This window comes from Pelobates fuscus, chromosome 2, assembly GCF_036172605.1.
Source record: "Pelobates fuscus isolate aPelFus1 chromosome 2, aPelFus1.pri, whole genome shotgun sequence".
Lineage (NCBI taxonomy): Eukaryota > Metazoa > Chordata > Amphibia > Anura > Pelobatidae > Pelobates > Pelobates fuscus.
Genome location: NC_086318.1, coordinates 27,615,483 through 27,624,986, shown reverse-complemented (window position 1 = coordinate 27,624,986; position 9,504 = coordinate 27,615,483). Strand labels below are relative to the sequence as shown.

Below are 9,504 nucleotides of genomic sequence, written 5' to 3'. Positions count from 1 at the left end.
TAAGAAGTTGAAAATAAGCCTGTAGTAATCAAACTGAAAAACAGTGGCTCTATGCTGATTAACTTAAGTAGAGATGCTTCTCAAAACCATGTCTAAAGGGTGAGGCAAACACTTTTCTGTGACAATGGTTTCAATTTGAAACGTCACCACAAACTTTTTGAGAAGTGAGCGGGAACACTACCCATTGGAAATTGGGATCGGTCAAAGAAAAGATTAGAAGGACACTGCTTGTATCTTTTGTCCTCGGGGACATGTCTTGAATTATTTCAAACACATATCATCCTGCATAAGCTTGTAAGTTCAAACCCACTCCAGGACCGTGCATTTTCAATATGGGAGGGGCCAAGCACGTGTTAGCCAAGAAGCCAAAAGCACAAAATTCCACATTTTTCCCACAAAAAACAACAAAAAACATGGAACCCAGAGCAATATTGGACAAACGTTAAAAGCAGTGGAAGACAGCATGAGTTGTTGTTATTTTTTTCAATGAAAATGTTTTGAAATTTGACCATTCAAGCAAACATGTGAAATCATGAGACAATGCAATTTTACTTGAAGCTTAGAGTCCACATACAAGCAATTAACTTTAAAACATGACAGCATCAATCTTATGATCAAGTGACAGGCACCAAAAGTTTAGTGTTTCAACCCCACTCTAGAATGATTCATTCCAAACATGAAATGGGCAAAGCATACACAGACCAAAAAGAAAAGAGTGAAAAAGGTAAAAAATGTGAAATAATCTTTACCTTTCCTGCGAAAAACCCTTACATGCACACCCCAACTGCAGATTGAAGAGAAAAATAAAGAAATCATTAAATACGTCAAAAGAGGACAAAAGAAGATTTCCATGAAAACAGTCTAAAATCTGTTTAATCACAAAGACATGTTGAAAGAGTGGAAAAATGCAAAATCTCTTGAAACTAGCCAACGACCACCCTTTGACTCAAAACCAAGAAAAGCTGAGATAAGAATGGTAAGAAAAGAAAGATAATGGAAAACACAAAAGAGCAAATTTCTCTCAAAAATGGGTTTGAAATTTGACTGCCAGTTAAATCTCAAAGATTAAACAAAACCCAAGCAAAACAGTTTAGCAGAGGATGGTTTCGATCCATCGACCTCTGGGTTATGGGCCCAGCACGCTTCCGCTGCGCCACTCTGCTGATGCTTAAAATGTAGTCATCCTCACAGCTGTCTCTACTTCTTACCGGAAGCAGTGTTAAAGTGGGAACTGTATAAGTGGGGAGATATTGACAGACAAAAATCCCTCAACTCTGTGGACATCAAGAGCTGTCTCTGTGGCGCAATCGGTTAGCGCGTTCAGCTGTTAACCGAAAGGTTCAAGCCCACCCAGGGACGTGAGTTCACTGTGTGCAAGATGACACGGTCGCAGTAGCTTTTTCTCTAAGAAGTTGAAAATAAGCCTGTAGTAATCAAACTGAAAAACAGTGGCTCTATGCTGATTAACCCAAGTAGAGATGCTTCTCAAAACCATGTCTAAAGGGTGAGGCAAATACTTTTCTGTGACAATGGTTTCAATTTGAAACGTCACCACAAACTTTTTGAGAAGTGAGCGGGAACACTACCCATTGGAAATTGGGATCGGTCAAAGAAAAGATTAGAAGGACACTGCTTGTATCCTTTGTCCTTGGGGACATGTCTTGAATTGTTTCAAACACATATCATCCTGCATAAGCTTGTAAGTTCAAACCCACTCCAGGACCGTGCATTTTCAATATGGGAGGGGCCAAGCACGTGTTAGCCAAGAAGCCAAAAGCACAAAATTCCACATTTTTCCCACAAAAAAACAACAAAAAACATGGAACCCAGAGCAATATTGGACAAACGTTAAAAGCAGTGGAAGACAGCATGAGTTGTTGTTATTTTTTTCAATGAAAATGTTTTGAAATTTGACCATTCAAGCAAACATGTGAAATCATGAGACAATGCAATTTTACTTGAAGCTTAGAGTCCACATACAAGCAATTAACTTTAAAACATGACAGCATCAATCTTATGATCAAGTGACAGGCACCAAAAGTTTAGTGTTTCAACCCCACTCTAGAATGATTCATTCCAAACATGAAATGGGCAAAGCATACACAGACCAAAAAAAAAAGAGTGAAAAAGGTAAAAAATGTGAAATAATCTTTACCTTTCCTGCGAAAAACCCTTACATGCACACCCCAACTGCAGATTGAAGAGAAAAATAAAGAAATCATTAAATACGTCAAAAGAGGACAAAAGAAGATTTCCATGAAAACAGTCTAAAATCTGTTTAATCACAAAGACATGTTGAAAGAGTGGAAAAATGCAAAATCTCTTGAAACTAGCCAACGACCACCCTTTGACTCAAAACCAAGAAAAGCTGAGATAAGAATGGTAAGAAAAGAAAGAGAATGGAAAACACAAAAGAGCAAATTTCTCTCAAAAATGGATTTGAAATTTGACTGCCAGTTAAATCTCAAAGATTAAACAAAACCCAAGCAAAACAGTTTAGCAGAGGATGGTTTCGATCCATCGACCTCTGGGTTATGGGCCCAGCACGCTTCCGCTGCGCCACTCTGCTGATGCTTAAAATGTAGTCATCCTCACAGCTGTCTCTACTTCTTACCGAAAGCAGTGTTAAAGTGGGAACTGTATAAGTGGGGAGATATCGAGAGACAAAAATCCCTCAACTCTGTGGACATCAAGAGCTGTCTCTGTGGCGCAATCGGTTAGCGCGTTCAGCTGTTACCCGAAAGGTTCAAGCCCACCCAGGGACGTGAGTTCACTGTGTACAAGATGACACGGTCGCAGTAGCTTTTTCTCTAAGAAGTTGAAAATAAGCCTGTAGTAATCAAACTGAAAAACAGTGGCTCTATGCTGATTAACTTAAGTAGAGATGCTTCTCAAAACCATGTCTAAAGGGTGAGGCAAACACTTTTCTGTGACAATGGTTTCAATTTGAAACGTCACCACAAACTTTTTGAGAAGTGAGCGGGAACACTACCCATTGGAAATTGGGATCGGTCAAAGAAAAGATTAGAAGGACACTGCTTGTATCTTTTGTCCTCGGGGACATGTCTTGAATTATTTCAAACACATATCATCCTGCATAAGCTTGTAAGTTCAAACCCACTCCAGGACCGTGCATTTTCAATATGGGAGGGGCCAAGCACGTGTTAGCCAAGAAGCCAAAAGCACAAAATTCCACATTTTTCCCACAAAAAACAACAAAAAACATGGAACCCAGAGCAATATTGGACAAACGTTAAAAGCAGTGGAAGACAGCATGAGTTGTTGTTATTTTTTTCAATGAAAATGTTTTGAAATTTGACCATTCAAGCAAACATGTGAAATCATGAGACAATGCAATTTTACTTGAAGCTTAGAGTCCACATACAAGCAATTAACTTTAAAACATGACAGCATCAATCTTATGATCAAGTGACAGGCACCAAAAGTTTAGTGTTTCAACCCCACTCTAGAATGATTCATTCCAAACATGAAATGGGCAAAGCATACACAGACCAAAAAGAAAAGAGTGAAAAAGGTAAAAAATGTGAAATAATCTTTACCTTTCCTGCGAAAAACCCTTACATGCACACCCCAACTGCAGATTGAAGAGAAAAATAAAGAAATCATTAAATACGTCAAAAGAGGACAAAAGAAGATTTCCATGAAAACAGTCTAAAATCTGTTTAATCACAAAGACATGTTGAAAGAGTGGAAAAATGCAAAATCTCTTGAAACTAGCCAACGACCACCCTTTGACTCAAAACCAAGAAAAGCTGAGATAAGAATGGTAAGAAAAGAAAGATAATGGAAAACACAAAAGAGCAAATTTCTCTCAAAAATGGGTTTGAAATTTGACTGCCAGTTAAATCTCAAAGATTAAACAAAACCCAAGCAAAACAGTTTAGCAGAGGATGGTTTCGATCCATCGACCTCTGGGTTATGGGCCCAGCACGCTTCCGCTGCGCCACTCTGCTGATGCTTAAAATGTAGTCATCCTCACAGCTGTCTCTACTTCTTACCGGAAGCAGTGTTAAAGTGGGAACTGTATAAGTGGGGAGATATTGAGAGACAAAAATCCCTCAACTCTGTGGACATCAAGAGCTGTCTCTGTGGCGCAATCGGTTAGCGCGTTCAGCTGTTAACCGAAAGGTTCAAGCCCACCCAGGGACGTGAGTTCACTGTGTGCAAGATGACACGGTCGCAGTAGCTTTTTCTCTAAGAAGTTGAAAATAAGCCTGTAGTAATCAAACTGAAAAACAGTGGCTCTATGCTGATTAACCCAAGTAGAGATGCTTCTCAAAACCATGTCTAAAGGGTGAGGCAAACACTTTTCTGTGACAATGGTTTCAATTTGAAACGTCACCACAAACTTTTTGAGAAGTGAGCGGGAACACTACCCATTGGAAATTGGGATCGGTCAAAGAAAAGATTAGAAGGACACTGCTTGTATCCTTTGTCCACGGGGACATGTCTTGAATTATTTCAAACACATATCATCCTGCATAAGCTTGTAAGTTCAAACCCACTCCAGGACCGTGCATTTTCAATATGGGAGGGGCCAAGCACGTGTTAGCCAAGAAGCCAAAAGCACAAAATTCCAAATTTTTCCCCACAAAAAAACAACAAAAAACATGGAACCCAGAGCAATATTGGACAAACGTTAAAAGCAGTGGAAGACAGCATGAGTTGTTGTTATTTCTTTCAATGAAAATGTTTTGAAATTTGACCATTCAAGCAAACATGTGAAATCATGAGACAATGCAATTTTACTTGAAGCTTAGAGTCCACATACAAGCAATTAACTTTAAAACATGACAGCATCAATCTTATGATCAAGTGACAGGCACCAAAAGTTTAGTGTTTCAACCCCACTCTAGAATGATTCATTCCAAACATGAAATGGGCAAAGCATACACAGACCAAAAAGAAAAGAGTGAAAAAGGTGAAAAATGTGAAATAATCTTTACCTTTCCTGCGAAAAACCCTTACATGCACACCCCAACTGCAGATTGAAGAGAAAAATAAAGAAATCATTAAATACGTCAAAAGAGGACAAAAGAAGATTTCCATGAAAACAGTCTAAAATCTGTTTAATCACAAAGACATGTTGAAAGAGTGGAAAAATGCAAAATCTCTTGAAACTAACCAACGACCACCCTTTGACTCAAAACCAAGAAAAGCTGAGATAAGAATGGTAAGAAAAGAAAGAGAATGGAAAACACAAAAGAGCAAATTTCTCTAAAAAATGGGTTTGACATTTGACTGCCAGTTAAATCTCAAAGATTAAACAAAACCCAAGCAAAACAGTTTAGCAGAGGATGGTTTCGATCCATCGACCTCTGGGTTATAGGCCCAGCACGCTTCCGTTGCGCCACTCTGCTGATACTTAAAATGTAGTCATCCTCACAGCTGTCTCTACTTCTTACCGGAAGCAGTGTTAAAGTGGGAACTGTATAAGTGGGGAGATATCGAGAGACAAAAATCCCTCAACTCTGTGGACATCAAGAGCTGTCTCTGTGGCGCAATCGGTTAGCGCGTTCGGCTGTTAACCGAAAGGTTGGTGGTACAAGCCCACCCAGGGACGTGAGTTCACTGTGTACAAGATGACACGGTCGCAGTAGCTTTTTCTCTAAGAAGTTGAAAAAAGACATCAAGAGCTGTCTCTGTGGCGCAATCGGTTAGCGCGTTCGGCTGTTAACCGAAAGGTTGGTGGTTCAAGCCCACCCAGGGACGTGAGTTCACTGTGTACAAGATGACACGGTCGCAGTAGCTTTTTCTCTAAGAAGTTGAAAATAAGCCTGTAGTAATCAAACTGAAAAACAGTGGCTCTATGCTGATTAACCCAAGTAGAGATGCTTCTCAAAACCATGTCTAAAGGGTGAGGCAAACACTTTTCTGTGACAATGGTTTCAATTTGAAACGTCACCACAAACTTTTTGAGAAGTGAGCGGGAACACTTCCCATTGGAAATTGGCATCGGTCAAAGAAAAGATTAGAAGGACACTGCTTGTATCCTTTGTCCACGGGGACATGTCTTGAATTATTTCAAACACATATCATCCTGCATAAGCTTGTAAGTTCAAACCCACTCCAGGACCGTGCATTTTCAATATGGGAGGGGCCAAGCACGTGTTAGCCAAGAAGCCAAAAGCACAAAATTCCACATTTTTCCCACAAAAAAACAACAAAAAACATGGAACCCAGAGCAATATTGGACAAACGTTAAAAGCAGTGGAAGACAGCATGAGTTGTTGTTATTTTTTTCAATGAAAATGTTTTGAAATTTGACCATTCAAGCAAACATGTGAAATCATGAGACAATGCAATTTTACTTGAAGCTTAGAGTCCACATACAAGCAATTAACTTTAAAACATGACAGCATCAATCTTATGATCAAGTGACAGGCACCAAAAGTTTAGTGTTTCAACCCCACTCTAGAATGATTCATTCCAAACATGAAATGGGCAAAGCATACACAGACCAAAAAGAAAAGAGTGAAAAAGGTAAAAAATGTGAAATAATCTTTACCTTTCCTGCGAAAAACCCTTACATGCACACCCCAACTGCAGATTGAAGAGAAAAATAAAGAAATCATTAAATACGTCAAAAGAGGACAAAAGAAGATTTCCATGAAAACAGTCTAAAATCTGTTTAATCACAAAGACATGTTGAAAGAGTGGAAAAATGCAAAATCTCTTGAAACTAGCCAACGACCACCCTTTGACTCAAAACCAAGAAAAGCTGAGATAAGAATGGTAAGAAAAGAAAGAGAATGGAAAACACAAAAGAGCAAATTTCTCTAAAAAATGGGTTTGACATTTGACTGCCAGTTAAATCTCAAAGATTAAACAAAACCCAAGCAAAACAGTTTAGCAGAGGATGGTTTCAATCCATCGACCTCTGGGTTATGAGCCCAGCACGCTTCCGCTGCGCCACTCTGCTGATACTTAAAATGTAGTCATCCTCACAGCTGTCTCTACTTCTTACCGGAAGCAGTGTTAAAGTGGGAACTGTATAAGTGGGGAGATATCGAGAGACAAAAATCCCTCAACTCTGTGGACATCAAGAGCTGTCTCTGTGGCGCAATCGGTTAGCGCGTTCGGCTGTTAACCGAAAGGTTGGTGGTACAAGCCCACCCAGGGACGTGAGTTCACTGTGTACAAGATGACACGGTCGCAGTAGCTTTTTCTCTAAGAAGTTGAAAAAAGACATCAAGAGCTGTCTCTGTGGCGCAATCGGTTAGCGCGTTCGGCTGTTAACCGAAAGGTTGGTGGTTCAAGCCCACCCAGGGACGTGAGTTCACTGTGTACAAGATGACACGGTCGCAGTAGCTTTTTCTCTAAGAAGTTGAAAATAAGCCTGTAGTAATCAAACTGAAAAACAGTGGCTCTATGCTGATTAACCCAAGTAGAGATGCTTCTCAAAACCATGTCTAAAGGGTGAGGCAAACACTTTTCTGTGACAATGGTTTCAATTTGAAACGTCACCACAAACTTTTTGAGAAGTGAGCGGGAACACTACCCATTGGAAATTGGCATCGGTCAAAGAAAAGATTAGAAGGACACTGCTTGTATCCTTTGTCCACGGGGACATGTCTTGAATTATTTCAAACACATATCATCCTGCATAAGCTTGTAAGTTCAAACCCACTCCAGGACCGTGCATTTTCAATATGGGAGGGGCCAAGCACGTGTTAGCCAAGAAGCCAAAAGCACAAAATTCCACATTTTTCCCCACAAAAAAACAACAAAAAACATGGAACCCAGAGCAATATTGGACAAACGTTAAAAGCAGTGGAAGACAGCATGAGTTGTTGTTATTTCTTTCAATGAAAATGTTTTGAAATTTGACCATTCAAGCAAACATGTGAAATCATGAGACAATGCAATTTTACTTGAAGCTTAGAGTCCACATACAAGCAATTAACTTTAAAACATGACAGCATCAATCTTATGATCAAGTGACAGGCACCAAAAGTTTAGTGTTTCAACCCCACTCTAGAATGATTCATTCCAAACATGAAATGGGCAAAGCATACACAGACCAAAAAGAAAAGAGTGAAAAAGGTGAAAAATGTGAAATAATCTTTACCTTTCCTGCGAAAAACCCTTACATGCACACCCCAACTGCAGATTGAAGAGAAAAATAAAGAAATCATTAAATACGTCAAAAGAGGACAAAAGAAGATTTCCATGAAAACAGTCTAAAATCTGTTTAATCACAAAGACATGTTGAAAGAGTGGAAAAATGCAAAATCTCTTGAAACTAACCAACGACCACCCTTTGACTCAAAACCAAGAAAAGCTGAGATAAGAATGGTAAGAAAAGAAAGAGAATGGAAAACACAAAAGAGCAAATTTCTCTAAAAAATGGGTTTGACATTTGACTGCCAGTTAAATCTCAAAGATTAAACAAAACCCAAGCAAAACAGTTTAGCAGAGGATGGTTTCGATCCATCGACCTCTGGGTTATAGGCCCAGCACGCTTCCGTTGCACCACTCTGCTGATACTTAAAATGTAGTCATCCTCACAGCTGTCTCTACTTCTTACCGGAAGCAGTGTTAAAGTGGGAACTGTATAAGTGGGGAGATATCGAGAGACAAAAATCCCTCAACTCTGTGGACATCAAGAGCTGTCTCTGTGGCGCAATCGGTTAGCGCGTTCGGCTGTTAACCGAAAGGTTGGTGGTACAAGCCCACCCAGGGACGTGAGTTCACTGTGTACAAGATGACACGGTCGCAGTAGCTTTTTCTCTAAGAAGTTGAAAATAAGCCTGTAGTAATCAAACTGAAAAACAGTGGCTCTATGCTGATTAACCCAAGTAGAGATGCTTCTCAAAACCATGTCTAAAGGGTGAGGCAAACACTTTTCTGTGACAATGGTTTCAATTTGAAACGTCACCACAAACTTTTTGAGAAGTGAGCGGGAACACTTCCCATTGGAAATTGGCATCGGTCAAAGAAAAGATTAGAAGGACACTGCTTGTATCCTTTGTCCACGGGGACATGTCTTGAATTATTTCAAACACATATCATCCTGCATAAGCTTGTAAGTTCAAACCCACTCCAGGACCGTGCATTTTCAATATGGGAGGGGCCAAGCACGTGTTAGCCAAGAAGCCAAAAGCACAAAATTCCACATTTTTCCCACAAAAAAACAACAAAAAACATGGAACCCAGAGCAATATTGGACAAACGTTAAAAGCAGTGGAAGACAGCATGAGTTGTTGTTATTTTTTTCAATGAAAATGTTTTGAAATTTGACCATTCAAGCAAACATGTGAAATCATGAGACAATGCAATTTTACTTGAAGCTTAGAGTCCACATACAAGCAATTAACTTTAAAACATGACAGCATCAATCTTATGATCAAGTGACAGGCACCAAAAGTTTAGTGTTTCAACCCCACTCTAGAATGATTCATTCCAAACATGAAATGGGCAAAGCATACACAGACCAAAAAGAAAAGAGTGAAAAAGGTAAAAAATGTGAAATAATCTTTA

General features: G+C 39.5%; 1 non-coding gene across 1 annotated transcript; it reads right to left on the bottom strand.

Annotated features, from left to right (window-relative positions):
- Positions 1-5,309: 5,309 nt before the first annotated feature.
- On the bottom strand, positions 5,310-5,381 carry TRNAI-UAU (transfer RNA isoleucine (anticodon UAU)). Its single transcript has one exon. It is a non-coding gene; the product is annotated as a tRNA-Ile (tRNA).
- Positions 5,382-9,504: the final 4,123 nt, after the last annotated feature.